An 8,112-nucleotide genomic window follows, 5' to 3' on the forward strand; every position below is an offset into this window, starting at 1 on the left:
ACAATAGTTACCAATGCATCTGCTTCAGAGCTGTGATTACTGCACTGCTATAGACAAGCTGTTTGGTGGCGCTTATTGAGTCCGCTAAACGCAAATGGAGGGGGTGCTGCTGTCTCCCTTACCTGCTGCCTTGAACGCGCGGGTGTCCCCAGCTTCCCCTCTGGTTAATCTGGTCGTGATGAGTTTATATTGCTTTCCAATCTCCACGGAAATTGCAAAGGTCATTAAGTCCCTGACAACGTTCACTTTCACTGAAGCATATGACTCAATGAGCAATTAGAGGCTTAGTGGCAGCGAGAGCAGCTGACTTTAGCTCCTTGGCAATGTCCAGGCACCCAGTGCTAGAGGGAAGAGAGACCAAAGGGAATGGATCGCTGCCTGGTGGGAGATTTCTTTGGGAAGAGAAAAAGACACAGCTAAGCTTTTTTTCTGGCAGTGCGGTGGGAAAGTGATGGGAAAAACACTTATTGGCTTCATTTGTATGTGTCAGGCTGCTGTCAAAGGCACAGGGCTGCATTTTGAGCTATATACCAAATCTCCAGGGACTATTGACAAGCAGGTACAATAGCTGCTTCACAAGGTGTGGTTTTTTTTGGGGGGGGGTGAGTAATCAAGAAGTTAAAACTGTAGACTCGCTATTCTTTTCTGAGCAATAGCAGGCCTTGCCAGAGGTGCAACTTGAATCAAATATGGGGGGGGGGCAGGTAAGCCCTACGCTGAATAATCAATCACAAGTCACAGCACACGCAAACCATGAATGGTTTGAATGGCAACACCCACCAACTTTGGGGGGCGGCCATCTCAAATATTTTATTGGGGAGTTGGCTCCTATGGTGCTTGCTTTTACCCCGTGTTTGGTTTCCTTTCAAAAACAGCAAGTGGAGGCTTTTCAGTGTTTTGTAGGCAATTTATTGGCAAACACACAGTTTGAACATGGACAGACTCGGGGCTTTTTTCCCCAGCTGGAACTCAGTTCTGGCACCTCTCAGGTGGGTGCCATTGCCATTCTAAGAGAACGACGGAGGCGTTTATGGTGAGTTCTGGCACCTCTTTTTCTAGAAAAATAGCACTGGGTGGACACAAAGCTTTAAATACTCCAAAAAGACAGCCAAAGTCCATTGCTCCTGCATCAGATCTCCGGAGAGACAGCTAGTACCTGAAGACACTTACAGAGCTCTAACTCAGTCTCTTTTCCTGTGCCTGTCTCCATATCTAATCACAAACTGCATCACTTTTCTTCAGGTAGCAGACACTAGGATTTCTTCATCCTTAGCTGGGCGTGGGGAAGGTGTGGCCTCTTCTGTGAATAGTTGTTGTTTTTTCCCTTTCTACACAGAACATTCCCCCAAATGGCCCTCTATTTGAGAAGCAACGGTCTAAACATCCAGTTACCATGGCAACACAACACCTGTAGTTTACCTAACAAAAGGATGTGCTTATCCGGACTCTTTGACCAACCGTTAAGCTGTCCCTCAGACCCATTAATTTTTTGTTGTCCAACCTCCAAATGGGTAATAATGCATTGGTCTTGCAAGGCTACAACTTCAGCTATGGCAGAGGAGGAATGGTATGAAAATGTGCTGAAATCTGCAACGATGAAACATGCAGAGCTCCATAGGAGTGGCACACCACTTGTTGGAATGCAGTTTGGTGTTAGGCACTTGAGTCTGGAGCTCAAGGCACAGAAACTATTAGGATTCCAGGGAGAGAAGGATTAGAACTGTTCCCATATGTGTTGTGAGGCCAATCTGTGCAAAGTGCTCTTTCCCGACAGCAAAATTGTCCTTTGTGAGCTCTAAGTGTGCATGAGCTAGATAGCAGGGTACATCCTGTCATTTAAAAAAATATAATATAATATAATATAATATAATATAATATAATATAATATAATATTATTATATTATATTATATTATATTATATTATATTATATTAATGTTTTTAGTAAAGATTTTATTGAGTAACAATAGAACACAGAACCTGTTTTCAAGTCAGAGTCATTCAAACTACAGTCATACCTTGGAAGTCAAACGGAATCTGTCCCGGAAGTCCGTTTGACTTCCAAAACATTCTGAAACCAAAGCACGGTTTCCGATTGGCTGCAGGAACATCCTGAGGCCAATCGGAAGCTGCACCAGATGTTCGGCTTCCAAAAATCATTCGAAAACCGGAACACTCACTTCTGGGTTTCGATTGTTCGGGAGGCGATTTGTTCGGGAGCCAAGGCGTTTGGGATCCAAGGTATGACTGTAGTTAAGTCATATTCAGAGTGAGGCATTACTGTTATAGGCAATATAGGGTTGAGGGAAAAGAGAAGTAGGAAGAGAGAGGATAAGAAAGGGGAAGACAGCAAAATTTCTTTCCTTTACATAGTATACAGTGGTACCTCGGGTTAAGTACTTAATTCGTTCCGGAGGTCTGTTCTTAACCTGAAACTGTTCTTAACCTGAAGCACCACTTTAGCTAATGGGGCCTCCTGCTGCCTCCGCACGATTTCTGTTCTCATCCTGAAGCAAAGTTCTTAACCCGAGGTACTATTTCTGGGTGAGCGGAGTCTGTAACCTGAAGCGTATGTAACCTGAAGTGTATGGAACCCGAGGTACCACTATATGTGCTAACTTTTCCTGTGGCAGAGAAAAGTCTATACTCAGAGGCAGAAGCTGAAGCTGGAGAGGAAGGACCTCAAGAGGCAGACGGGAGTCAGGCTGTCAAAGAGTCAGGGGTGTCTCCTTCTGCTGCCACAACAAGCTCTCTCTCTGTTGCTCTTCCAGAACCAGGAGAGGCATGAAAAAGGTGGAGGAGAAGTTAGCTTCATGCAGGGACAGTCTCCAAAGGATTGGGGGGAAACCCTGGAGAGGAGGAGACTGTGGGGAGTCTCCGCAACTGCTTCATGGGGGCAAGACCTGCCAGAGGAGAGTTGCTGTGCTCATTAGGCATGACAGTCCGGTGCAGATTCTGGTTTTGCTTATGAAGAGTTACCGTATTTTTTGCTCTATAAGAGACACTTTTTCCCTCTAAGAAGTAAGGGGAAATGTGTGTGCATCCTATGGAGCGAATGCAGGCTGTGCAGCTATCCCAGAAGCCAGAACAGTGAGAGGGATCGCTGCGCAGCGCTCCCTCTTGCTGTTCTAGCTTCTGGCTTAGCCCCTCTGTCCCTTCCCCTACCTCCCGGAAAAGCCCCCAAGAGCTGTGCTCCCTTTAAAGAGCAGCGTGGAGCATGTTTGCGGCTCTTGGGGGCTTTTCCCCGAGGAGGGAAAAGTCAGTGATGGGCTGCCCTTCTCCCTCCTCGGGGAAAAGCCTGCAAGCGCCGCACACACGCTCTGCGCGGCTCGTGAAAGGGAGCGCTGAGCAGAGCCTGGGATGTATACAGGCTCTGCTCAGCGCTCCCTTTAAAGAATTTTTTTCCCTTGCATTCCCCCTCTAAAAACTAGGTGCGTCTTATGGTCAGGTGCGTCTTATGGAGCGAAAAATACGGTAACTCCAACTTGCTCAGTGTGATTTACTGCTGGCCTGCTCCTTGACATGGGGACTTGCAGTAGGCATGGGTGGGTTTGTGTGACTGTTGCTATTTCCTCCCGTGCTAATGGGAGTATCCACAACTAATGCAGGAGTTGGCACAACTGACCTACTAGGGTGAAGTCAGATGTAATATAAGAAGAGAAGTTAGGGCAGGTTTTGAACCAGTGGGATGGGGCTCGACTACGTAAGCTGTATGACAGACTTAGGCTGTGTGCACACAGAGTTTTCAAGTGCTTTCTATGCACACCGAGTGTGGATGTTTTGTACATCACGTCATCCATATCCAATGCGAATTCACTTAATGTACCTACTTCTTCACAATATTTAATGTGATTAAGAGACTAAAAATGCAATATAAATTATCATTGCTCCATTGTGGACATCAGGAAGTGCATTGTGTACATGTCTGGGAATTTTACGCTGTTCAGCTCTCAGTCTTGCACTTTCTCTCGTGCATTAGTCCTCTCTCCTCCCCTTTTATAGAAGACATTTTTAAAACTGCAAAACTGATGTCACAGGCACCAGATGCCTTCCATAGTTGGGTCTTCCCCATTCCACCACAATGAAAAACTGCATCATTTTCCTCTCTCTCTCTCTTAAAAGCTTTCCCTGGAACAGCAGCGGGTCTATTTACGAAGCTGCCTCCATCCCTTTCATAATGATATATGTGCCTATTTCCTCACTTGTGAGTCTCCAGCATGCTGATGCAGTGTGTCAAAGCAGGACAGTTTCTGGAGAAAGCTGTCTTCTGGAAGAACGAATGACACCATTTTGGAGCGATTTGGGATCTTTAGCACCAAGTTCTGCTTTTGTTCATGCTGCCACTTTTCCAACTGGTGTCCCATAACCTTCTCTTAATCTACACACCAAACTGGAACCTAATTTAAGAAAGCCACACACACAGCCTAACAGCCTTATCTTGGCAGGGATTTCCTTAAACAATAAAATTAACAGCTGCAAATAATTACGTGTGTGCCAGGTGGCACAAGCTACTGTTGCTAAGCTAGTATTTAAGCCTGTATGTGTTGGACACATGCTTTATTGGACATTGGGAATGACACATCTAATAAGATGAAGCCATCCTGAATATACTGTTTGGAGAAAAAGACTATAAGAACTAACTCTTACATTATGCTGTGGCATACATATGTTTACCACCAGGGGTACATTCGGCAGGCCAGTCCTGGCCTCATGATTTACATACGTGTATGATGCATTTGTCTGCAAGGAAATATTTATCACATGCGCACTTAACGTTTTAACTTTTTTCCAACAAAAAAATACTTGTAATTAATTGATACATTTCAAAAATAGAACAGTATGGAAAACTGGCAAGGAAAACAAGGGAAACAAATTTGGATACAAACTTTTTTATTATTATTAACAAAAACACATAGCCAAAATGAAAATGGCACTTATTCTGTTTGCAGTTTCAGACAACATGTTTATCTTCTTTCTAAGTTAATGCTTATAAAATATCTGTATTTAGAAATATGTATTCCCCTTCATTTTCACACAGACACACAAAATGCATATATATATATGCCTGTCTTTCTATAGAAACAGTTATAAAGTATTTTAAAAGTAACATTTTTAGGTGTACAGGTTTTTTTTGTTAAAATCACGTGTGAAGCAATCCAGAGGCAAAATTAGAGTTCTGATTATCACAAGTGGCATGGCTGAAAAGGCATTACCCATTGCCTTAAAGTATGCCCCTAATTCTTTTGCCATTATCAAGATCTAAATCCGTATCAACAGTTATTCAGCTTCTAAATAAAGCTTGAATTCTGGGTCAGTCTTTGTAATTGGTTTTTAGCTGTCTTCATCAACCACTGCGTGTGATTAATTTGGGAATATGGCAAAGTTAAATATCATGATTTTTTATTTTTATTTTTTAGATATAGGGACACGATCCTGCTTTTTGTACTCTTGGCATTTGAAACGGCAGGTTGGGCGCTCATTCACAAATAGATCTTTCAAAGCAGGTGTCCCAGCTGCTGTTTGAAGCAGGACTGAAAAGGTTAGACACTGTCTGTACCTAGGTAAAAAGGTAAAGGGACCCCTGACCATTAGGTCCAGTCATGGCCGACTCTGGGGTTGCAGCGCTCATCTCGCTTTATTGGCCAAGGAAGCCGGCGTACAGAACCAGAGCAGCGCACGGAAATGCCGTTTACCTTCCTGCCGGAGCGGTACCTATTTATCTATTTGCACTTTGATGTGCTTTCAAAATGCTAGGTTGGCAGGACCGAGCAACGGGAGCTCACCCCGTCGCGGGGATTTGAACCGCCGTCCTTCTGATTGGCAAGTCCTAGGCTCTGTGGTTTAACCTACCTACCTACAAATGTATTTGCGACTAAACTCCTGAGCCCTACCATTTTACCCCATTTTGCATCTTTGTCCCTTAATTATTCTTGCAGTGCTCTTTCTACAGGAGGTATGTAATTGATTGCCATGTCTTCTGACTCTGAAATTCAGGAAGTGGTGCTCGGCTGCTGAGGACTGGTGCTAACAGTTCAGTTCAACTGGAACTCTGCATATGTCCCAGGAGATAGAGCAAGCTTGTTTTCTCCTGCTCCGGCGGGTAGGACCTGAACCAATGGATTCAAGTTACAAGAAAGGAGATTCCAACTAAACATCAGGAAGAACTTTCTGGCTGTAAGAGCTGTTTGACAGTGGAACAGACTCTTTCCTTGGAGGTTTTTAAGCAGAGGTTGGATGGTCATCTGTTATGGATGCTTCAGTTGAGATTCGTACATTCCAGGGGGTTGAACTAAATGATCCCCTGAGTTTCTTCCAACTCTATAATTCTATGATTCTAACTAAGCGCTTATTTCAGCTTTGCTTTGAGCAATGTGTGGCTGTATTTGCGAGGGAATCGGAGAAAGCGACACTGGTTGCAGCGAAGTATCGTTCCATGGGAAGCCCTAGTGGTTCCTGCAAAATCTACTCTCCATAGTCGCAACTGTACAGAGAATTTGTTCCCACAATAACGCATGTGCACAGTGAGATGGGTAACTTAAGTGCAAAAGCCTGATTAAGTTCAGGAAGCTTGCTTTCTACAATTGCGCTCTCAGTCCTGTTTTGTTCAGTTTTCCACTTGGAGAACTGTTCCACTTCTTTAAGCTGTTCTGGAATCCTCCAGAAGTCTACTCCACACTGCTCTGACCTTGTTGATGCCTGCAGGAGCCAAACTCTTCTGCAGCTTATCTAGATCCATACCCTTGCCTCCATTCCCTACTTCTCATCCGTGCTTGTTATTCTTCGGTCGAAACTTCATGTGGAAAGCACAAGTCTGGGTTACCCCAAAAGGGAGCTTGTATCTATTTTTGAACTTTCCACAGAGCCCAGGGGGGATTGGACTTAGCTGAAGTGACCAGTGAAGGCTGCCCTATATTCTGCCACCCAATCATCACTTGAAGATGGGAGTCCCTTTCCTGAATGTTCATGCATTTTAAAGAAGACAAGCATCTTGTTATCAGACACCCACACCCCTATTTCATGCCTAGCCTTTGATCATAACCTTCAAGACTCAGCTACATGGGTCACATTGAAACTCGGGAAACTGCTTGTTTTCACTCTCCCTTCTTCTGGACTGGTAATTATTAGCACCTCCTTCCTCTTTCCTATTTCTGTCTTTCACATTTCCCTAATCTGTCTCTGAGCTTTTTTGTTAATCCAAACCCTAGTCATTTGCATTTGAGCATTTCCCCTCAATGTGCTTAAACCTCCACTGCATTTTGCCTGGTTCCCTAGCACCTCAGTATTAGCAAATCTCTCTGCCTAAGTCTAGATCTTTATGGCCCAGTTTAGGTAGCCTGTGTCAAGTGTAACGAGTAAACATGTTGCAGATCTCGGGTTCCTTTGGGTGAGCTGGCAGCAGCAGCTGGAGGAAGATGGGCAAGTGCCTTGGGCTTTGGACAGCCAGGAAGCTGCGCAGTCATCGCCAAGACCAGAAACAACATGACAAACAATACAAGAAGGCCCATCTGGGTACTGCTTTGAAAGCCAACCCTTTTTGGGGAGCTTCCCAGGCCAAAGGAATTGTCCTGGAAAAAGTTGGTGTTGAAGCCATCCAACCAAATTCTGTCATCAGGTAGTGTGTCCGAATTCAGCTTATCAAGAATGAAAAGAAAATAACATCCTCTGTTCCTAATGATGGTTGTCTGAACTTCACTGAGGAGAACAATGAAGTTGCTGGGTTTGGTCGAAAAGGGCTTGGTGACATTGCCGGTGTCCACTTCAAGGTTGATAAAGTAGCCAATGTTTCTCTGTTAGCATTGTACAAAGGCAAGAAAGAGAGACCAAGATCATAGTATCTGTTATGCTGCATTCATCTATAATAAAACTTCCAATTTGACAAACAACAAAAAAACACAACTCTAACCATATTGCAAACTCATATTTCTAACTTGTGTTGTTTTCACTCTGACAGTGTCTTGCAAGATTGCTGCCATGTGTTCTATGTGGGGCTGCCTTTGAAGACAGTTCGGAACATGTAGCTGATGCAGAATTCAAAGGCCATATTGTTGACCAAGCATATAAAATATTTTCTGGCACGATTAAACTAGCTACCAGCTAGTTTTCAGGCCTAATTC

General features: G+C 44.1%; 1 pseudogene; it reads left to right on the forward strand.

Moving 5' to 3' along the window:
• The first annotated feature begins 7,391 nt into the window (after positions 1–7,391).
• LOC128400146 (40S ribosomal protein S23-like) lies at positions 7,392–7,860 on the forward strand (annotated as a pseudogene).
• The last annotated feature ends 252 nt before the right edge of the window (positions 7,861–8,112 follow it).

Source organism: Podarcis raffonei, chromosome 13, assembly GCF_027172205.1.
Source record: "Podarcis raffonei isolate rPodRaf1 chromosome 13, rPodRaf1.pri, whole genome shotgun sequence".
NCBI lineage: Eukaryota > Metazoa > Chordata > Lepidosauria > Squamata > Lacertidae > Podarcis > Podarcis raffonei.